This window comes from Salvelinus namaycush, chromosome 8 (genome assembly GCF_016432855.1).
Source record: "Salvelinus namaycush isolate Seneca chromosome 8, SaNama_1.0, whole genome shotgun sequence".
NCBI lineage: Eukaryota > Metazoa > Chordata > Actinopteri > Salmoniformes > Salmonidae > Salvelinus > Salvelinus namaycush.
In genome coordinates, this window is record NC_052314.1 from 37,093,134 (window position 1) to 37,117,603 (window position 24,470).

At 43.8% G+C, this 24,470-nt stretch overlaps 1 long non-coding RNA gene across 1 annotated transcript; it reads right to left on the reverse strand.

The window, feature by feature from the left end:
• Positions 1-20,495: 20,495 nt before the first annotated feature.
• Positions 20,496-20,863, reverse strand: LOC120051901. Its single transcript, XR_005477331.1, has 3 exons — positions 20,834-20,863; positions 20,635-20,697; positions 20,496-20,546 (listed from the first exon to the last, which is right to left on the reverse strand). It is a non-coding gene; the product is annotated as an uncharacterized LOC120051901 (long non-coding RNA).
• Between the last annotated feature and the right edge of the window lie 3,607 nt (positions 20,864-24,470).

Consider the following 24,470-nt stretch of genomic DNA (forward strand, 5'->3'; position numbering starts at 1 on the left):
TTCACTTGGTTATTTAGTAAATAACTTTCTTAACTCACATTTTTTTTAAACTGCATTTTTGGTTAAGGGCTTGTAGTAAGCATTTTACTGTTGTGTTTCGGCGCACGTGATAAATAACATTTTCTTTTATTTTGATATCTCTTCTCCTCGCTCTTCCCTTGCACTCGTCTGGTAGAGTTCAAGTAGTGTGTCTGCCTCAAACATCTCTGTCCCGCGTTCCATCCATCCCCGACTCGGTGGTCTGTCCCGGTACTCCTGTCCTGGGCCGTTAGCGCTGTAGGGTTTCCATGTGGGGCTGAGGGCAGATCCTTCAGACAGTGGAAGGTGGATGTCCTGCTGGCCTCTCTGCTCAGAAGGTGGAGGAACATTCATTTGGACCTTATGACCCCCCCGAACGACAGGCTGTGGGGCAAGCAAAAGACGTTAGGGGACATAGAGTGGAACGGGAAGTATCTGTTAATGTACGCTCGTCTCTGTCCCTCATTTACAATTCCATTTTACAATGAGTAATATTCCGGTCTGTGTTTATTAACGCAAGGTACGGGTTCTTGCATGCAAGCACAATAGTCAACTGGCTGTAATAGAAGAATACTTAACGATTAAACGGTTTTCTTTCCCATTCATCTAAGCCCTGTATGGTTTCAAGACAGCCAAGGTTAGGAAACTACTGCTAGTATATACCTGACTTTTGTTCTGGATAACAGAATCCTGATATGATGGAGCATTGGTAATGTATGGCTTATGATGACCCATTGGTACTATCAGCAGTGTGTTAGCTCGCTTTCCAAAATGATGGCGGAAAAAATCTATGGTGTACTGGGGAGAAATTCAATGATCGAGTCACAATACAAAAGAACTTACCATATTTCATAAACTCTCAATTATTATTTTATCACCTATAGACACGCAACAGAGGTTGGCCCTAGGGTGGAGGTTCCAGTGAGCGTGGCAGACAATTTGATAGGTGCAAACTCAGACTGAGTTGTGTTATTTTACGGCGGCGGGGGTGATGCCGGCGCTAAAACTGCTAAACAATCCCAGCAACTTTTTGAGAAAAAAAATATTTTATATCAGAGTTGTGCCTGTTTGTTCACACACCGATGTCTGCCCTCTCATTGGCTAGAATGGTCCCCACCGTGATCTTTGCCTCTCCAGCTGCCTTCCCATTTTTGAAGAATTTTTCTTTTCATTGTTAGAGCGAGCGCCACTTGTTATCTGTCGATGTATAATGGATAACCTCCCGTCGCAGCAGGAGGCTGAAACGTTTGCAAACATTCTCTTTAACTTTACATAGCCGAAGTTACATAAAAAAAAAACGCGAAACCCTCCTTGAATAGTGAATTGCTAACCAAAAAAAAATGCATTATAAGACACGGTAAATGCATGCGACACAACGGTCGGCGCCAAAACCAAAATGAACTGCCGGCGAACTCTTCCCACCTGCGTTTCTCCTCTTTTTTTTTTCCAGGCTACATCAGTCACCGAAGGACAAGGCATCACACACATATTATATTCAATAAAGGGATGTGCATTTCATGAACCCATAACGTTTCCTCCATGTGTGTTGTTTATATGTAAACACACACACCGCAATTGTCACCAACATCAATTTGTGTCTGTGCATATGTGCAAGGAATCAAGGAAACGGGGACCGGCAAACCAGCTGAAAATATTTTTTTTTTCCCCCCCCCCCCCCACCCCCCATGGCCTTTCGCAATGAGTGGCAATAACAATTTACCAAAAACCCCCTTGTACAATACTGCTGAGTTTGCAGAGGAAAGGAAGGACAGATGTGTTCGTGAAATGCCCCTACGCCTCTGTGGTTGTGCCATTGCAACCAGGCACAATGTAAATGTGTTAAACTTTAAACCGAGAGAAAATCGGTCCCGTTTGAATTAATACTGCTATGGATCTGCTGAGGCCCTGTGATGATGGAGTGCAGTAATGGAGTGCATAATGGAGTGCAAGTATGGAGTGCAGTGGCTAGATTACCTTGTTAAAGCTACTGGTGGAGGACAATCTGCCCCCGCCATGCAGTGAAGTCAAAAGACCACAATGGCCGTCTGACTGACATCCCATGTTAGTCGATCCAGACCAGTGCCTATAGCAAAAACCGCAACAACTCCACCCCAGAGAGACAGAACACAGTCATAACGAATAACAAATACTTACTTTCTACTAAATAGAAAGTTTGTAGTTATTCATAGAATATTGATTCATGGAAGATTGGACAAGTTCCTTGACATCTTGGATACGTTTCTGTGAAGCATTTTAGTGGAGTTTTCACCTCAGAGAGCTGGGTGTTGGCATGTCCAACAGTCCTACAGGACCGTGCTTGGGTCGTCCCCGGGTTCCCACGGCTTCTTCATGCTCTCGATCACACCGACCGCTCAGGTAGCGCGCAGGGTCCTTAAAGAGCTCTGCGTTGTGGTCTGGAAGGGACATCTCGGTGTTACTGGTAGGTCGAGGTTTAGGCAGGGTTTAGCATAGTTTCACACAGGCCATAGTGGTTGCAGGCAAAGGAATAGGTTAGAGGACAAAGCCATAGAGCAGCCAAACCAAAGCAGGACACATGGATAGAACACGCATTCAGATGATCAACTGATACATGCAGACCGATGCATACACAAGCGTGGCAATGCCGAGGCCAACCTTAGTCATCCAACATAAACCCCATGAATACGATGTTTGGAAAAGTTGCATTTATGTTTTTATGTTTGCCAGCAAGTGTTTTTTTACATGTGTACCAATCAAATTAACGAGGTTTATTTGGAGAGGAATGTTCCCCACAGCACGTGTAAAGGCAGAGTATAAATAGCAAAAAAGAACAAGAAGATTTTTTGTGTAATATTTTTTTTATTTAAAATCAACACTAACAGTGACTGTATTTTCAGAGGAATGTTGCCGTACAGTTTTCTCATTTTAAATGTGCAATAGTTTGAGTGCTTTTTTACCTCTTGTCCTTTAGGCACCATTGGACCTCTCAACGGATAGTTATACTCGATTCGTCTCTGAGGTGCAACACCAACATACAGTTTAGTCCACATGAAGAGCAGTACACGGACCGTATCAACAATCTAACAAATTCCTTCAAAGTATTGGGGGGCATATTAATCATGTCATTAAAATCTCCTCCCTGTTTACCAACGTAGTGTACAATAATGCAAACAGAAATGCAAGACATTTCAGCTTTGTTTTTTAAGTTCATGGTTATAGTTCAAATGGCTGTTGAAAGACAGCTCACACAGGGAAGGAAAGGCAACACAGATAATATACGGTATGCTCTGCTACTTTCTACCGCTGGCCCTGCAGCCATGAGACTGTTGCTTTTTTCCCATTCCCTTCAAAAGCCTTATCTAAGCTTAAGGCTGCACCAAGCCTAGGGCGGAGAACAGAGAGAGAGTGGGTGGGGGATAGGAGAGAGAACGAGAGAGGACAGAGAGAGATACAGAGAGACAGATAGACAGACAGAGAGCCAGAGAGACAGACGAGAGACAGACAGAGAGACAGACCAGAGAGACATACAGAAGACATAGAGACAAGAGAGACAGAGAGACCGAGAGAGAGAGAGAGAGAGTAGAGAGAGAGAAGAGAGAGAGACGCCTAGGGGCAGCATATTTTGCACACTTCCAGATTTCTGGTTTGCCGAATTTTGTGTGAAACTCAGTGAAGATACCATGCCCTTCCCCTATCCGTCTTCCCCGCTATTCTCTCCAAACCCGCTAACACCCCGCCATCTTTCTGGCAACTTCAGTGCAACTGCCCCCCCCCACAACACCCATCACCTTACCTCCTCCTCTAATCTCTACATGACCACTTTTAATCAAACAAGTGCAACTCATAGTCGCACAGGGACCATGGCGGTTTGGGTGCATACCTCAATATAAAAACGGTTTGGCTCGATGTTTAGAACTGCTATAAATCACGCATTAAATCGCTGACATAATGGATGTAAGCTATACAATGTTTAGACAGTGGGTTCCAGACAAAGACCAAAGGGATCGATTACGAATGGATGTATTGAATATGATCTGTGAGTCAAACAGGTACTTACGGGCCAGGCCAGGAGCAACCTGGGGCCCTGGGAGGAGAACACAGTACCACGATTTTTGACATACACACTTAAATAAAGAGATAAACAATAAACCATAGAACTGTCCAGCAAACTGTAAGATTAGTCAGTGCCTCTGGAGCCTTGCCGAAATACACCAACTCCGTAGGTATATACAGGGATATTTGAAGCTGGTAACCCCTGGCTGTTGGATCACTCCCTACAACCCTTCCCCACAGGCAGCTTGGGAGTTTAAAGAAAGCTGCAACCCTAACGGCTCCGGCCACCTCTCTAAAACCTCAGGCTAAACCGCCGCACCCACTCACTAAGAGAGGTTAGGAATAATGTATTAATGGAGGTGAACACTTACTCTGGTACCTGGATGTCCCTGTGGTCCCTGGGTCCCTGTAGGAACAAACACAACATCATGGTGTTACAGATGGCGTCCAAGCCATGACAACACAATGTTTTAAGCCCCGTGGAATGAGTTTGACACCTGTGATTTACACCTTCTGTATCTTGTGCATGTGACAAATAAACTTAGATTTTATTTCATATCGTGTGTGTTTATCACATGGCCTCACATGTGAATCCTTAAAGAGATGGGTGGGACTAAGGCTTAAGAGGATGTGAAAATGCTGAATGGGTGTAGACAAAAAGAGCTCTCCAGTAGGTGTACCAAAATATTCACGGGCCATTTTCTCAAAAGCGGGTTACAAGAATTACTTTCCCATTGTTCCTCAACTGTAGTGTACTGTATGATATGCCATTTTCTAGTTCCGAGTCTCTACTTTTATCCAAAGTTTAAAAAAACACTATTTCAAATGTTGCTACAGTACATAAGACCGAATCGATGCGGTCGGTCACAAATAAGGGAATGGCGCTTACCAAACTTTTTCCAAATTATCCTACAGACCAAGGTTCATGCAAGTCAGATGTTTTGATTTATAACCTATTGGAAAGTGCCTATTCGAATATAATGTTTCAAAAAAATTGACTTTTACCAAACTATGAATATTTAGCAGATGGGCTCTATTTTAAAATTTTTCCAAGAATAACCGCAGTTCCATGCATTCACTCGTGGCAACATATAGTCTATGCTACTAGAGCAGACTAGAAAATGAATTCAACTTAAATTATGCTATTCTGTTCTTTTGAAAAAAATGTTATTAGGTTCATGACCTGCCAAAACAAAATAATAATGAATTACTCTGTGATGGATTTAGCTAACACTTGAATTGTGGTGTTTTTAGTGGTTAACCTACAGTAACAAACTAAAGAAAATACAATTGAAAAGAAAACAATCCTGTATTCTAATGTTACCAAAGACCTTCATAAACTCAACCAAACGATTATCTTTTTGCAATTGTATACAGAGCCTTCAGAAAGTATTCACAGCCCTTGACTTTTTCCACATTTTGTTGTGTTACAGACTGAATTTAAAATGTAGATGTGTCACTGATCTACACACACAATATCCCATAATGTCAATGTGGAATTATGTTTTTAGACATTTTACAAATGAATAAAAAATGAAAAGCTGAAATGTCTTGAGTCAATAAGTATTCAACCCCTTTGTTATTGCAAGCCTAAATAACTTCCGGAATAAAAATGTGATTAAAAGATCGGACCCTTTATTTCAATTTTCGCTTAAGATGACTGGCTGTAGCTCAGGACCTGAAGCAAGGATATGCATATTCTTAATGTCACTTGAAAGGAAACACTTTGACGTTTGTGGAAATGTGAAATGAATGCAGGAGAATATAACACATTAGATCTGGTAAAAGATAATAAAAATAACATTTTTCATCATCTTTGAAATGCAAGAGAAAGGCCATAATTTCTATCAACATGTTAAATGTGCAACCAGATCACCTGTCCTCCACACACAGAGACACGTACAAAGCTCTCCCTCGCCCTACATTTGGTAAATACGACCACAACTCTATCCTCCTGATTCCTACTTACAAGCGAAATTTAAAGCAGGAAGCACCAGTGACTCGGTCTATAAAAAAGTGGTCAGATGAAGCAGATGCTAAACTACAGGACTGTTTTGCTAGCACAGACTGGAACATGTTCCGGGATTCTTCCGATGACATTGAGGAGTACACCACATCAGTCACTGGCTTTATCAATAAGTGCATCGAGAACGTCGTCCCACAGTGACCATTACGTACATACCCCAACCAGAAGCCATGGATTACAGGCAACATTCGCAATGAGCTAAAGAGTAGAGCTGCCGCTTTCAAGGTGCGGGACTCTAACCCGGGAAGCTTACAAGAAATCCTGCTATGCCCTGTGACGAACCATCAAACAGGCAAAGCGTCAATACAGGACTAAGATTTGAATCATACTACACCGGCTCCGGACTGTCGTCTTATGTGGCAGGGCTTGCAAACTATTAGAGACTACAAAGGGAAGCACAGCCGCAAGCTGCCTAGTGACACGAGCCTACCAGACGAGCTAAATCACTTCTATGCTCGCTTCGAGGCAAGCAACACTGAGGCATGCATGAGAGCATCCGCTGTTCCGGACGACTGTGTGATCACGCTTTCCGTAGCCGATGTGAGTAAGACATTTAAACAGGTCAACATACACAAGGCTGCGGGCCAGACGGATTTACCAGGACGTGTGCTCCGCGCATGTGCTGGACCCAACTGGCAGGTGTCTTCACTGACATGTTCAACATGTCCCTGATTGAGTCTGTAATACCAACATGTTTCAAATAGATCAACCATAGTCCCTGCCCAAGAAAAACAAAGGCAACCTGCTTAAATGGACTACAGACCCGTAGCACTCACGTCCCGTAGCCATGAAGTGCTTTGAAGGTTGGCAATGGCTCACATCAACACCAATTATCCAGAAACCCTAGACCCACTCCAATTTGTATACCACCCAAACAGATCCACAGATGATGCAATCTCTATTGCACTCCACACTGCCCTTTCCCCCCTGGACAAAAGGAACATGTAAGAATGCTATTCATTGACTACAGCTCAGCGTTCAACACCATAGTACCCTCAAAGCTCATCACTAAGCTAAGGATCCTGGGACTAAACACCTCCCTCTGCAACTGGATCCTGGACTTCCTGACGGGCCGCACCCAGGTGGTGAGGGTAGGTAACAACACATCGCCACGCTGATCCTCAACAATGGAGCTCCCCAGGGGTGCGTGCTAGTCCCCTTCTGTACTCCCTGTTCACCCACGACTGCATGGCCAGGCACGACTCCAACACCATCATTCATTTTGCATACGACACAACAGTGGTAGACCTGATCAACGACAATGACGAGACAGCCTATAGGGAGGTCAAAGACCTGGCCGGGTGGTGCCAGGATAACAACCTCTCCCTCAACGTAACCAAGACTAAGGAGATGATTGTGGACTACAGGAAAAGGGGGGACCGAGTACACCCCCATTCTCATCAACGGGGCTGTAGTGGAGCAGGTTGAGAGATTCAAATTCCTCGGTGTCCACATCAACTACAAACTAGAATGGTCCCAAACACACCAAGACAGTCGTGAAGAGGGCACGACAAAGCCTATTCCCCTCATGAAACTAAAAGATTTGGCATGGGTCCTGTGATCCTCAAAAGGTTCTAAAGCTGCCAACATCGAGAGCATCCTGACTGGTTGCATCACTGCCTGGTACGGCAATTGCTCAGCCTCTTACCGCAAGCCACTACAGAGGGTAGTGCGTACGGCCCAATACATCACTGGAGTTAAGCTGGCTGCCATCCAGAACCTCTACACCAGGTGGTGTCAGAGGAAGGCCCTAAAAATTGTCAAAGACCCCAGCCACCCCAGTCATAGACTCTTCTCTCTACTACCGCATGGCAAGCGGTACCGGAGTGCCAAGTCGAGGACAAAAGGCTTCTCAACAGTTTTTACCCCCAAGCCATAAAGACTCCTGAACAGGTAATCAAATGGCTACCCGGACTATTTGCATTGTGTGCCTCCCCCCAACCCTTCTTTTTACGCTGCTGCTACTCTCTGTTTGTCATATATGCATAGTCACTTTAACTATACATTCATGTACATACTACCTCAATTGGGCTGACCAACCAGTGCTCCCGCACATTGGCTAACCGGGCTATCTGCATTGTGTCCTGCCACCCACCACCTGCCAACCGCTCTTTTACGCTACTGCTACTCTCTGGTCATCAGATATGCATAGTCACTTTAGCTATATCTACATGTACATACTATCTCAATCAGCCTGACTAACCTGTGTCTGTATGTAGCCTCGCTACTTTTATAGCCTCGCTATGTAAACAGCCTGTCTTTTTACTGTTGTTTTATTTCTTTACTTACCTATTGTTCACCTAATACCTTTTTTGCACTATTGGTTAGAGCCTGTAAATAAGCATTTCACCTGTTGTATTCAGCTCAGGTGACAAATACATTTTGATTTGATCACCAGCCTCAAAGTTCAATAATTTGAATGATAGGAGCCAAAGTTGGGTGTGGACATCGCAGCATGTGGGTTGCTAAGGATTTCTATAAGTTACTCTCTCGCAGCTCTGTCTCTCTCAAACAATCTGAACTGTACCGTACCGTCTCTCTACACGTGGAGAAAATATATGACATACTGTATGTAGTCCGGTTTTGGCTTGACATTGCACAATAGGGCCCCCTGGTGATGGTATGCATGAAATACAGGACATTGTGTGGAAGATCTCTCTCTCTCTCTGAATATGCTGCATATTAATCTGTCAACCAGCGTGCATGCATGCGTGCAGACCGATGGATTCCAATAAGAGCTGTGTTGTTCTGAGGACTAAGGCTGACTATAAAACTAAAGCCTTTCCAAGACACATTGACCAGGGGAGATGAACTGATGTCCAATGGAAATACAACAACAAAATATGCATTGTTTTTCTTGTATCTTAGTTAAGAGGAGACAAATGCAACAATCGCCAACGAAGGTGGGTCAAACAAGATCAAACATCTGAATCCAAAATGTTCTCACTCTCTAGCTCAAGAGAAGTCTGGCATTTTGTTTCTCGTGGTTTATTTGCTTTGTCCCCTATCCATGGTAACACAGGGTTTGCCATGCCATAGCATCTCTCAAGTCACAAGGTCCTCAACAGTTTTGTGTTGTCCCTGCTAGTGTAATATAATTTTAAAAAGGAACATCAGCTTTTGTGTCTTAGAAAACATCACATTTGTAATGGAAGAAAAGCCCAATTGAGCAGACACATGCACATTTGTGGCCTGCTGGAGGTCATTTTGCAGGGCTCTGGCAGTGCTCCTCCTTGCACAAAGGCGGAGGTAGCGGTCCTGCTGCTGGGTTGTTGCCCTCCTACGGCCTCCTCCACGTCTCCTGATGTACTGGCCTGTCTCCTGGTAGCGCCTCCATGCTCTGGACACTACGCTGACAGACACAGCAAACCTTCTTGCCACAGCTCGCATTGATGTGCCATCCTGGATGAGCTGCACTACCTGAGCCACTTGTGTGGGTTGTAGACTCCGTCTCATGCTACCACTAGAGTGAAAGCACCGCCAGCATTCAAAAGTGACCAAAACATCAGCCAGGAAGCATAGGAACTGAGAAGTGGTCTGTGGTCACCACCTGCAGAATCACTCCTTTATTGGGGGTGTCTTGCTAATTGCCTATAATTTCCACCTTTTGTCTATTCCATTTGCACAACAGCATGTGAAATTTATTGTCAATCAGTGTTGCTTCCTAAGTGGACAGTTTGATTTCACAGAAGTGTGATTGACTTGGAGTTACATTGTGTTGTTTAAGTGTTCCCTTTATTTTTTTGAGCAGTGTATTATATGAACAAAGCAGGCTAACCAAGATTGAAACTCGTCTTTGGAAATCTGAGTTTCAAACTATTGTAAAGCTGCAGATGACCATTCAGCTATTGTCAGGATAGTGGTTAACATGGTGCTGAGTGTCCCCTGCTGAAAGGATCACACACACACACACACACACACACACACACACACACACACACACACACACACACACACACACACACACACACACACACACACACACACACACAGGTTAGTCATCAGTTTCCCGGGCAGAACCCCAGAAAAAGAGGTTTCCTTGAACAGTGACTCTCCTTGTTACCAGCATCTGCAGTATACAGCTTCCAGCAAGGTTTCACTGTTACTGGAACTGGAAGAGATGGTGTCAAGAATTCAAACTATTCCAATGAAAAACTGATTTAGTAATTCGATACCAGTGGGGTGTGTTGGAGTCTGAAAAAATAATACTAACTTCATGAGTATGGGAAGTTTGAAGTTGCACTGTTTATGATAGATAAACAGTTTTCTCTGATTGCAGTTTTGAACTAGCCTCGTACGAACCATCCTGGTCTCGCGAGCTCACATTGTGTTTCACTACACGGTATTCGTGTATCGAAACAGAATGGGAGCTCGCGAGATGAGGATGGTTCGTTCGAGGCTAGTTTTTAACCATGTCACTGTTGGACTTCATAATACATACAGTGGGGCAAAAAAGTATTTAGTCAGCCACCAATTGTGCAAGTTCTCCCACTTAAAAAGATGAGAGAGGCCTGTAATTTTCATCATAGGTACACTTCAACTATGACAGACAAAATGAGAAAAAAAAATCCAGGAAATCACATTGTAGGATTTTTTATGAATTTATTTGCAAATTATGGTGGAAAATAAGTATTTGGTCACCTACAAACAAGCAAGATTTCTGGCTCTCACAGACCTGTAACTTCTTCTTTAAGAGGCTCCTCTGTCCTCCACTCGTTTCCTGTATTAATGGCACCTGTTTGAACTTGTTATCAGTATAAAAGACACCTGTCCACAACCTCAAACAGTCACACTCCAAACTCCACTATGGCCAAGACCAAAGAGCTGTCAAAGGACACCAGAAACAAAATTGTAGACCTGCACCAGGCTGGGAAGACTGAATCTGCAATAGGTAAGCAGCTTGGTTTGAATAAATCAACTGTGGGAGCAATTATTAGGAAATGGAAGACATACAAGACCACTGATAATCTCCCTTGATCTGGGGCTCCACGCAAGATCTCACCCAGTGCGGTCAAAATGATCACAAGAACGGTGAGCAAAAATCCCAGAACCACACGGGGGGACCTAGTGAATGACCTGCAGAGAGCTGGGACCAAAGTAACAAAGCCTACCATCAGTAACCCACTACGCCGCCAGGGACTCAAATCCTGCAGTGCCAGACGTGTCCCCCTGCTTAAGCCAGTACATGTCCAGGCCCGTCTGAAGTTTGCTAGAGAGCATTTGGATGATCCAGAAGAAGATTGGGAGAATGTCATATGGTCAGATGAAACCAAAATATAACTTTTTGGTAAAAACTCAACTCGTCGTGTTTGGAGGACAAAGAATTCTGAGTTGCATCCAAAGAACACCATACCTACTGTGAAGCATGGGGGTGGAAACATCATGCTTTGGGGCTGTTTTTCTGCAAAGGGACCAGGACGACTGATCCGTGTAAAGGAAAGAATGAATGGGGCCATGTATCGTGAGATTTTGAGTGAAAACCTCCTTCCATCAGCAAGGGCATTGAAGATGAAACGTGGCTGGGTCTTTCAGCATGACAAGGATCCCAAACACACCGCCCGGGCAACGAAGGAGTGGCTTCGTAAGAAATATTTCAAGGTCCTGGAGTGGCCTAGCCAGTCTCCAGATCTCAACCCCATAGAAAATCTTTGGAGGGAGTTTAAAGTCCGTGTTGCCCAGCAACAGCCCCAAAACATCACTGCTCTAGAGGAGATCTGCATGGAGGAATGGGCCAAAATACCAGCAACAGTGTGTGAAAACCTTGTGAAGACTTACAGAAAACGTTTGACCTCTGTCATTGCCAACAAAGGGTATATAACAAAGTATTGAGATAAACTTTTGTTATTGACCAAATACTTATTTTCCACCATAATTTGCAAATAAATTCATAAAAAATCCTACAATGTGATTTTCTGGATTTTTTTTCTCATTTTGTCTGTCATAGTTGAAGTGTACCTATGATGAAAATTACAGGCCTCTCTCATCTTTTTAAGTGGGAGAACTTGCACAATTGGTGGCTGACTAAATACTTTTTTGCCCCACTGTATATACTGTTGGGTCATTCTAACAATTGGTCCCAAAAACATTTTCACCTCATTTTAACATTCTGTCATAAAGAGCACATGTTCAACTTCATTTAAAAAACAGTTCTTCCTATCTCAATAGGTTAAGTAAAAAGATGACTATAGTAAGTGCCAAATTAAGTAAAAGGGTTGACGATTTCATCTTAAAATCAGCAAAAAAAAATCCCCTTGTGATAAGGGGAATGGAAGCTTGTGTGCAAAAGGGAGTGGCAATTGAATGCAAGCTTCACCAAAAAAAATGACATTGCTAAAACATTTCTGGCCTGTCTATCTACGGGTAACAGGGTTGACGTGTAATGATCAACCCACTCAGTTTCCCACCACAAAACAGAACTTTAAACTAGGATTTGACTACTAGATGTTCCATGTTTCTTTTTTTATATATTTAAAATGAGAGTTCAGTAACAGGGTTGACCTTAAAATGAGGGTCACACGTAAATGAATCACTAATCAATCACATGAATACATTTGAATTTTCAGAAATGACTTTGTCAAAGCAACAAAATAACTAAGGTGTTAGAATTATGGTGTAATTTTTGGGGATTAAATGGGTTGAATTCTTCATAGAAGTGACACGGGGTTGATGGAGGTACATGTCAAAATGCAGAATTTTGGCACTTTAGCAAGCCTATATTCATATTCAAATTCAGATTTTTTAAATGATCCATGTGGTCTAAATTAAGGGGTACTTTATTTAAAATAACAGGCTTTTACAATTCAATAGTTGTGCACAATTTCTACCTAAAATATCAAAGGGACACAAAATGCACTTTTCGTGGAACGACCCTGTTATGAACATCAACAAAATATCAAGAAGGTATTTATGTATTAAAGGTCCAATGCAACTGTTTTTATCTCAATGTCAAATCATTTCTGGGTAACAATGAAATACCTTACTGTCATTGTTTTAAATTAAAATGGTAAAAAAGAGACAAAAGTTAAACCAAATGCACTACATAGAGAATAGGGTGCCATTTTGGACACACCCAAGGTGTAAACGTCCAGCCTTGTTGTACAACAGATTCAAACATGATTCAAACGTGAATAAAAAAACAAAATGGCCGCCCGAACTGGTGGTTGACCTTCAATTGATGTTGCAATATGAAATCTCTCACGCTTAATCCACAAGTTATTGCACTCTTAGAAAGTTTTGGTTGGACAGTGTTCCTGTCACAAAGGCCATGGAGCTTTCCTTCGGATAGCTAGGCCCCTTCTGAGGATGGATGAAAGGGTGTATATGGGGGAGAAGGAGGAAAGGGGTGGGAGGTACAGGATTTGAGTTTGTTTTTGAAGGGTGTCGTGTGGATGAGTCCTATCTTGAGTTCAGGGACCAACTTTCCAATGAACCCAAGCAACTTTTGAAAAACAAAACAGAAAAACAGACACACGTTATACATTTATTTGACAAATATTTGTATACACTGCTCTCCTGCAGCCATCTTACACTAAGCTGGCCTAGTTTCCTATGGATTGAGTTCTTCCGCAGAAGTCTACCATCGATTGAACAGGGTGTTTGTCACCATGTGGGGGAGTAGACCTGACAAACTCCGCTTGGGCTTACATTCTCTTTGGTTTGGGGAGCAGACATTTTGGGTTGCTTATGGCATGCTTCATAGTTCATATTTTGGACAGGCAGGCTGGCGATAGATGACCTCACAGAAAGCAGACAGGTCCCACCTCGAGGTGTAGCAGGTGATTGGGCTGTGACGATGGTGGTTCCTGTATGTCTACGATGGGGAGCTCGTAGCTGTCCTGAGTATGGAAGAAGAAGCGTGACTGGTGCCAGCTGCCATCTTGGATCTAAAAGGGAAAATGTACAATATGAAGCAATTGACACACAATGGTTAATGCTGATCTAGGATCCGTTTTGCCTTTTAGATTATAATGAATAAGATTACATGGTCAGGGAGGACCTGATCCTAGATCAGCAATGCTACTTTATGAATACACACCCAGTTCTAAGGTGAAAGAAACATACAGAGGGCGCTACAGAGGGTAGTGCGTACGTTCCAGTACATCACTGGGGCCAAGCTTCCTGCCATCCAGGACCTATATACTAGGCGGTGTCAGAGGAAGGCCCAAAAACGTGTGTCAAAGACTCCAGTCAGCCAATTCATAGAATGTTCTCTCTGGTACCGCATGGCAAGCGGTACCGGAGCGTCATGTCTAGGTCTTTAACAGCTTCTACCCCCAAGCCATAAGACTGCTGAACAATTAATCAAATGGCCACCCAGACTATTTGCATTGACCCCCCCCCCCCCCCCTTTGTTTTTACTCTACTGCTACTCGCTGTTTATTATCTATGCATAGTCACTTTACACCTACCTACAGTACATGTACAAATTACCTTGACTAACCCCCGCACATTGACTTGGTATATAGCCCCCCATATTATTGCTATTTTATTGTGTTATTTTTATTTTTTTCACTTTAGTTGATTTAGTAAATACTTTCTTAACTCACATTTTTTTAAACTGCATTGTTGGTTAAGGGCTTGTAAGTAAGCATTTTACTGTTGTGTTCGGCGCACGTGATAAATAACATTTTCTTTTATTTTGATATCTCTTTCTCCCTCCGGCTCCTTACCTTGCACTCGTCTGGTAGAGGTTCAAGTAGTGTGTCTGCCTCAAACATCTGTCCGTTCCATCCCCTGAACCTCGGTGGTCTGTCCCGGTACTCCTGTCCTGGGCCGTTAGCGCTGTAGGTGTCTGTGGGGCTGAGGGGCAGATCACTCAGACAGTGGAAGGTGATGTCCTGACTGGCCTCTGTGCTCAGAAGGTGGAGGAACTTCATTTGGACCTTATGGACCCCGAACGACAGCTGTGGGGCAAGCAAAAGAAGGTTAGGGGATGGAGAATGGACGGGAAGTATCTGTTAATGTATCGCTCTCTGTCCCTCATTTACAATTCCATTTTACAATGAGGAATATTCCGGTCTGTGTTATTAACCAAGGTACAGGGTTCTTGCTGCAAGCACAATGAGTCAAACTGGCTGTAATAGAAGAATACTTAACGATTAAACGGTTTCTTTCCATTCATCTAAGCCTCTGTAATGGGTTTCAAGACAGCCAAGGTTAGGAAACTACTGCTGTATATAACTGACTTTTGTTCATGGAAACAGCATCCTGATATGATGGAAGACATTGGTATGTATGGCTATGATGACCATTGGTACATATCAAGCAGTGTGTTAGCTCAGCTTTCCAAAATGATGCGGAAAAATCTACTGTGTCTGGGGAGAAATTACCATATCGAGTGCACAGACAAAAGAACTTCCAATATTTCATAAACTCTCAATTATTAATTTTATCACATATAGACACGCAACAGAGGTTGCCCTAGTGGTGGAGGTTCCAGTGACGAGGCAGACACTTTGATACGGTGCAAACTCAGAATGAGGGTGTTTATTTACGGCGGCGGGGTGATGCCGGCGGAAAACTGTACACATCCCAGCAACTTTGAGAAAAAAATATTTTATATCAGAGTTGTGCCTGTTGTTCACACGCGTGTCTGCCCTCTCATTGGCTAGAATGGTCCCACCTGATCTTGCCTCCTCCCAGCTGCCTTCCATTTTTGAAGACTTTTCTTTTCATTGTTAGAGCGGCCACTTGAGTATCTGGTCGATTATAATGGATAACCTCCCGTCGCAGCAGGAGGCTACGTTTGCAAACAATTCTTTAACTTTACATAGCGATTACCGAAACCTCACTTGAATAGTGACATTGATAACAAAAATGCATGATAAGACACGGTAAATGCAGTGCGACAAACGGTCGGCGCCAAAACCAAATGAACTGCCGGCGAACTCTCCACCTGCGTTTCTCTCTTTTCCAGGCTACATCAGCAACACCGAAGGACAAGGCATCACACACATATTATATTCAATAAAGGGATGTGCATTTCATGAACCCATAAACCGTTTCCATGTGTGGTTGTTTAATATGTAAACACACACACCGCAGATTGTCAACATCAATGTGTGTCTGTGCAGATGTGACAGGAATCAAGGAAACGGTGACGGCACCAGCTGGAAATTCATGGCCATTTCGCAATGAAAGTGGCAATAACAATTTACCAAAACCCCCTTGTACAATTCTGCTGAGGTTTGCAGAGGAAAGGAAGGACAGATGTGTTCGTGAAAATGCCCCTACGCCTCTGTGGTTGTGCCATTGCAACCAGGCACATGTAAATGTGTTCAACTTTAAACCTAGAGAAAATCGGTCTTTTGAATTAATACTGCTATGGATCTGCTGGAGGCCCTGTGATGATGGAGTGCAGTAATGGAGTGCAGTAATGGAGTGCAGTAATGGAGTGCAGTGCTAGATTACCTTGTTAGAAGCTACTGGGTGGAGACAAGTCTGCCCGCCTGCAGTGAAGTTACAAAAGACCACAATGGCGTCTGACTGACATCCCAGGTTAGGGTCGATCCAGAACAGTCCTATAGGCACCGCAACATCCAACCCCAGAGAGAAAGAACACAGTCATACGAATAACAAATACTTACTATTCTACTAAATAGAAGTTTGTAGATTATTCATAGAATATTGATTCATGGAGATTGGGACAAAGTGTCCGTGACATCTGGATAAGTTCTGTGAAGCAGTTTTAGGAAGTTTTCACCATCAGAGAGCTGGTGTTGGCAGTCCAACAGGTCCTTACAGAACCGTGCTGGGTTCTCCCGGGTTCCCAACGGCTTCTTCATGCTCTCGATCACACCGCTCAGGTAGCGCAGGGTCTTAAAGATCTCTGCGTTGTGGTCTGGGAGGGACATCTCGGTGTTCTGGTAGGTCTAGGTTAGCAGGGTTAGCATAGTTCACACAGGCCATAGTGTTGCAGCAAAGGAAGAGGTTAGAGGACAAAGCCATAGAGACAGCCAAACCAAAGCATGGACACATGGATAGAACGCGCATGCAGATGATCAAACATGAATACATGCAGACACATGCATACACAAGCGTGCATGCACAGAAGCACAACCCGTAGTCATCCACAGAAACCCCATGACATACGATGTTTGGAAAAGTTGCATTGATGTTTTTATGTGTGCCAAGCAAAGTGTTTTTTACATGTGTACCAATCAATTAAACGAGGTTTATTTGGAGGCATGTTCCCACACACGTGGAAAGGCAGAGTATAAAATAGCAAAAAAAGAACAAGAAGATTTTTTGTTAATATTTTTTTTATTGTAAAATCAACACTTAACAGTGACTGTATTTACAGAGGATGTTGACTACAGTTATCTCATTTTAAAATGTGCAATAGGTTGAGTGCTTTACCTCTGTCCTTAAGGCACCATTGGACTCCAACGGAGAGTTATACTCGATTCGTCTCTGAGGGTGCAACACCAACATACACAGTTTAGTCACATAGAAGAGCAGTACACCAGGACCTGTATCAACAAATCTACAAATTCTTCAAAGTAGTGGGGGGCATATTAATCAATGTCATTAAAAGCTCCTCCCTGATTACCACGTAGTGTACATAATGCATAAACAGAAATGCAATGACATTTCAGCTTTGTTGTTTTAAGTTCATGGTTATAGTTCTAAATGGCTGTTGAAAGCAGCTCACACAGGGAAGGAAAGGCCACACAGATAATATACGGTATGCTCTGCTACTATGCTACCGCTGGCCCTGCAGCCATGAGACTGTTGCTTTTTCCCATTCCTTCAAAAGCCTTATCTAAGCTTAGGCTGGCACCAAGCCTAGGGCGGAGACAGAGAGAGAGTGGGGGGGATAGAGAGAGACAGAGAGAGAGACAGAGAGACAGAGAGACAGAGAGACAGACAGAGAGACAGAGAGACAGACAGAGAGACAGACAGAGAGACAGACAGAGAGACAGACAGAGAGACAGAGAGACAGAGAGACAGAGAGACAGAGAGAGAGAGAGAGAGAGAGAGAGAGAGAGAGAGAGAGAGACGCCTAGGGCGAGCATATTTGGCACACTCCAGATTTCTGTTGGCCAGATTTTGTGTGAAACTCAGTGAGATACCATGCCCTTCCCCTATCCTGTCTTCCCGCTATTCTCTCCAAACCAGCTAAACACCCCCGCCAGTCTTTCTGGCAACTTCAGTGCAACTGCCCCCACACACCCATACCTGACCTCTCCTCTAATCTCTACATGACCACTTTTAATCAAACAAGTGCACTCATAACCAACAGGAACAGTGGCGTTTGGGTGAATAACGTCAATATAAAAACGTTGGCTCGAGTGTTTAGAACTGACTATAAATCACCGACATAAATCGCTGACATAATGGATGTAAGCTATACAATGGTTAAACAGTGGGTTCCAGACAAAGACAAAGGATCGATTACGATGATGTAATTGAATGATGATCTGTGAGTCAAACAGGATACTTACGGCCAGGCCAGGAGCACCTGGGAGACCCTGGGAGAGAGAACACAGACCGGATTTTGACATACACATTAAATAAAGAGATAAGACAATAAACCATAGAACTGTCAAGCAAACTGTAAGAATTAGGTCAGTGCCTCTGGAGCCTTGCCGAAATACACAACTCCGGTAGGTAGTATAAAGGGATATTGAAGCTGGTAACCCGCTGGCTGTTGGATCACTCCCTACAGACTTCCCCACAGGCAGCTTGGGAGTTTAAAGCGGCAACCCTACGGCTTCCGGCCCACCTCTCTAACCTCAAGGCTACCGCCGCCCCACTCACTAAGAGAGGTTAGGACATAATGTAGTAATGGGAGGGGAACACTTACTCTGGGACCTGGATGTCCCTGTGGTCCCTGGGGTCCCTGAGGAACAAACACAACATCATGGTGTTACAATGGCGTCCAAGCAATGACAACACAATGTTTAGCATATCGGATGCACCTGCAGTACTCTCTAAACTTCACACAAAGATTGAATATATGTTGATATAAACACTATACGTTTGATATAATATACCTGTTTTAAACCAATCCTATCATAACATAATCATGAAGTACAGTCAGAAGAGCTGAAGAGCTGCAGTCAGTAGCAGGGGTTTTGTCTGTTGAGGGCTCTGCTTGTGTTTCTGTAATGGAGCTCTATCGCCCCCACTGGCTGATGAGGGAACTGACACCACATCACCACAACAGCAGCAGCGGCAGCAGCCTTCAGCAGGCAGCTGCTTCTTATTAGTGTGTGTGTCTCTCTCTACTGTGTGTGTAACTGTCTATGAGTCTGAGAAGCTTAAAACAGTTCACTTGGCAGAGTGGGAGCCGTAATAGAGAACAGTATATACAATAACCCCCACAGAAGATCCCAGCGCTAACACTATGACACAGCATTTCCTGCACACTGTTTACATGAGAGGCAGAAAGTACAGTAAGGCCCCATGCGTGGCTCGCTGTGCACTGGAAATCACTCTGCAACAGCTACCTTCATCCTGAGTCTACCCAGGCACTGTGGCCGTCTGCTTTTAACCTCGGAATACACAGACCGTCACTCAAGTTCATGCAAAGCAAACAAGGTCACGGAACTAATGGGATCATTTGTCTACACACACATACTGTACAGGAGGTGTCACCTTAAGTTTACCGTTTAAACACCTACACATCAACTTGTGGTTTTCCTAATGCTTACTGAGTGTAATGGATTATATGACTATGTAGACATCTCACCATTTCCCCATGGCTTCCCTTTGGCCCCCTCGGTCCCTTTGAAAGAGAAAATATGACTTTGGAATACAGTGGTTTCTTTTCAGAAGTACAGGTACCCTCGGTTCTTTTAACTCTTTTATTCCTGTAGTATAATGCCCTTCATATAAACACAAGTAGCAGACTTGTAACACACCACCAGGTAAGTGTGACTAGATTGGACAGATCACATAAATAAAAGATGGAAACGAACACTTGAGGTTTGAACTTATGGCTGGGTTTATGGCTGAGGAGTCATGAATACACACGCTCTCTCTCTAGTCTGGAAAGATGTCTGACTTTGACAGAGCGGATTATCAATTCATTTTGGTATATTTTGGCCTGACAGTTACAGACAGTTGAAGCGGGAGGTAGCCCAGTGGTTAGAGCGTTGGGCCAGTAACCGAAAGGTTGCTGGATCAAATCCCTGAGCTGACAAGGTAAAAATCTGTCTTTCTGCCCAGAACCCACTGTTCCCCAGTAGGCCGTCATGGTAAATAAGAATTTGTTCTTAACTGACTTGCCTAGTTAAATAAATGTTACCATTCAAAAAATAGCAACACATCAACACAGAGAAGGGATAGTGCCCAATCTTAAAACGGATCATTGAACCTGTCTCTCACATGCGTGCAGTCACTGTGTATAGAGTCAAATTGGCAGATAGACATACACGTGCTCACACACACACACACACACTGGACCTACAGGTTTCCCCATTGGGCCAATCATCCCTTCTGGACCAACAGGTCCACTGAAACCCTGAAACAGACACGTAGAGGAGAGATCAGCACACACACCATGTATATACATAATGTATTGCAACAGTAAGTGCTAATTCTGTACTTACCAGAATGCCAAGAGGACCTTTAGGACCAGGTATGCCTTTGAAACCCAAATCTCCATTTGGCCCCTATGGAAAAACCCAGAACACAGTCTTTTGTTTGTAACAACCCTTTTTATTTGTCAGTGGGGGGAATAGAATAGCTCATTGAGAGCAGGCAAGGGTGATCAATGTCTGTGGTGATCTCTCAGAGCCTCTGACTCACCTTAGGTCCTGGAAACCCAGTGAAGCCGACCATCCCCAGGTCTCCCGACTCTCCCTGCAAGCCAGAGACACACACACACACACACACTCTGATGCAACCGGACCACAAATGAAACACACACCTCAACCACAAGACAAAGACACTCTGATATAACTGAACCACAATATCAACATAGAACCCCACAAAAAAATACACTCTCACTGAACCACAAATTGCTCTGATAACTGAACAAACCTCTTGCCGCCTCAAAAATGGAGTGTGCACTGTAAAGTTTGTAGGCTATGTTATGGAACCATTTAACCTAGTTTGTTTCCCCTCATCCTAATCCCCCTCCCTGCTACAGTATGTGTTCCAGACAGGGGTTTTGTCTCTGGTTTGGTCTCTGGTTGCCCTCTCATCCACTACCCTGTCTAACTCCAAGGAACCCGCAGATCCCTCACACAAAAAACTGCGGCACAAAGACTCTGTCTTACTGTAGACTGTAGCACATTGGGGCCTAACTGTCTGAGCAACCCGTAGGTCTGTCTGTCTATCTTTCCTCAGCAGAAGCGAAAAAAAGTTATGTGTTTGCACAGTTCAATCATCCACATCCTTCGGCCGGGTCCATTTTCTCTAACCAAGAGGTTAGGCCTTGAAACTCTCTTCCCTGAAATACGCAAGGTAAGGAGATCCAACCGTAGGGGCTTGAACCAGGTCTCTATTTCACCAGCAGCAATGGAGGTGGTGGCGCAAAAGAGAGATGTAGGGAGGGATGGAGGGAAAGGGGAGGGATGGAGGGAAGGGATGGAGGCAAAGGGGAGGGATGGAGGGTGTTCTTGGGGGCGAGTGATATAAGAAAAATGGAGCACCTTGTTTTTCGGTCCCTGGAGTGAGAGTCTGGTAAGTCTTACATAAGCCTGCCTTGCCAAGCGGAATGTTTCCATTCCTTGTCTCACCTAGATCATTTGTAACTCGACTCGGGCGGAAAACTGTGAGAGACGCACATTTTTGACCCCACCACAGAGCCCCTACGGCTATATATAGAGCTTCCAGGTAATAAAGAATGTATGTGATAGGGTTTTTAACCCGTTTCTAGGGCAACAGAGCAGAGAGAAAAACTAAACACCTTATTATGAGCTCATCTTTGAATTAGTGTCAAAGCAGTACATAACAAACCAACCCTCTGTGAAATATATATATATATTTGTTTTTATATTTCACCTTTATTTAACCAGGTAGGCCAGTTGAGAACAAGTTCTCATTTACAACTGCGACCTGGCCAAGATAAAGCAAAGCAGTGCGACAAAAACAACAACACAGTTACACATGGGATAAACAAACGTACGGTCAATAACACAACAGAAAATCTGTATACAGTGTGTGCACATGAAGTAAGGAAGAAAGGCAATAAATAGGCCGTAGTGGCGGAAAAATTACAATGAGGATGGGCAAGTAGACGTGCAAGCAAATATAGTACCTCAACACATTGCTTAAACCTTTGGTGAGCTGTTGATGTCAAATATATGACTCTTTAAACAAACTGTGACCAGTTAGAGGACAGTTGGCGATATTCTAAAATGACTGGATGGACCTGGGAGCACTCACTGGTTGTCCTTTGAGTCCTGTGTCCCCTATTCTGCCTTGGTCTCCGGACGACCCCTCCATGCCTTTGATTCCTGGGGTTCCCCTCTCTCCTGCCAAGCCAGACTCCCCCTGGAAACAGCACATAGAGGTCAGGGGTCAGAGGTTATAGGGTAGAAGGTAGGCCTGGTTCCAGATCTGTTTGTGCTGTCCTGCCAACTCCATTAGTCATTGTGTCATGCCAAACACCATAGGAGTTGGTTATATAGTACAGATCTGAGGCTAGAGTAAGACTGTAAGGTTGATGGTGAGGAGTCATAGGGGTAGGAGGTAACAGGGTGTGGGGTGATACGATGGTATTCGTACAATGGTACTGATACGATGGTACTGGTACCTTCTCTCCAGTAGGCCCCCTCTCTCCGACCAACCCAGGCAGACTAAGTTCCCCCCTGCGACCAGGTAGTCCTGCTGCCCCCTCTTGCCCCACGGTGCCCCGCTGACCCTGAGGAAAGAAAGCACAGAGACACAGTCAACATGGGCACACCAAATTTAAACTCGTTGACATGCTGAAAGGAAAGCATGAAAAAGCCTGCTAAACAAATGGTATGTGTAGCCAGTGACTAAGTAAAAGTGACATTTAATCAGCACTGATTCATGGGCCAGGTTCTGTATTTGAAAAGTCTAATAAATAATTCATGAATACGATATTGATCAACTTGTCTGTCTGTGTCTGAAAAGAGACATTGACTTTGACAGTCAGACCTTAACTGGCTTTAACAGTCAGACATTGGCGTTGACAGTCAGACATTTATTTGACAGTCAGACATTTATTTGACAGTCAGCCATTGGCTTTTTTTTTGTTGGCATTTTATTAGGATCCCCATTAGATGTTGCAAAAGCAGCAGCTACTCTCCCTTGGGTCCAAACAAAACATAAAACGTGACGTAATACAGAACATTAATAGACAAGAACAGACATATCAACACGTACACACAAACTATCTAGGTCAAATAAGGGAGAGGCGTTGTGCCATGAGGTGTTGCTTTATCTGTTTTTTAAAACCAGGTTTGCTCTTGATTTTAGCAATAATGTCCCTCTATAATACGGTATGCTTTCTTGAATTTGTTCTAGATTTGGGGACTGTGAAAAGACTTTGACAGTCACACATTGACTTTGACAGTCAGACATTGACTTTGACAGTCAGACACTGAATTTGACAGTCAGACATTGACTTTGACAGTCAGACACTGAATTTGATAGTCAGACACTGAATTTGACAGTCAGACATTGACTTTGACAGTCAGACACTGAATTTGACAGTCAGACATTGACTTTGACTTTGACAGTCAGACACTGACTTTGACAGTCAGACATTGACTTTGACAGTCAGACACTGAATTTGACAGTCAGACATTGACTTTGACAGTCAGACACTGAATTTGACAGTCAGACATTGACTTTGACAGTCAGACATTGACTTTGACAGTCAGACATTGACTTTGACAGTCAGACATTGACTTTGACAGTCACACTGAATTTGATAGTCAGACATTGACTTTGACAGTCAGACATTGACTTTGATAGTCAGACATTGACTTTGACAGTCAGACACTGAATTTGACAGTTAGACATTGACTTTGACAGTCAGACACTGAATTTGACAGTCAGACATTGACTTTGACAGTCAGACATTGACTTTGACAGTCAGATCTCTAAACAGTGGCACTTAAGTAGGTCTTCACACTCATAATCTTTCTTGACAACTTGCTTCAAAAACGTCCATCAAAATGACTGACTGTTGTTGAACTGTTATACCGCACTGAGCCGCCGGCAACCACAGTCGTTTCCCATTCCAACTGCAGGCCAGCGGTGGCCCAGCGCTGGCTGCACGTACAGCAGCTACTGTTCCTGGCTCGATCGCCGGGAGGCGCGAGGATAACTCATGACGCCGCCAAACGCTGAGAGAAAATGATCCCTCCAAAACGGCAGGAGAACGTGGTTTGGAATTACAGAGGTCTAGGTTTGTTGGTAGAACCTCAATCCCTGGTCTTGCATAAGGAGGGGTAATGTAATTGTC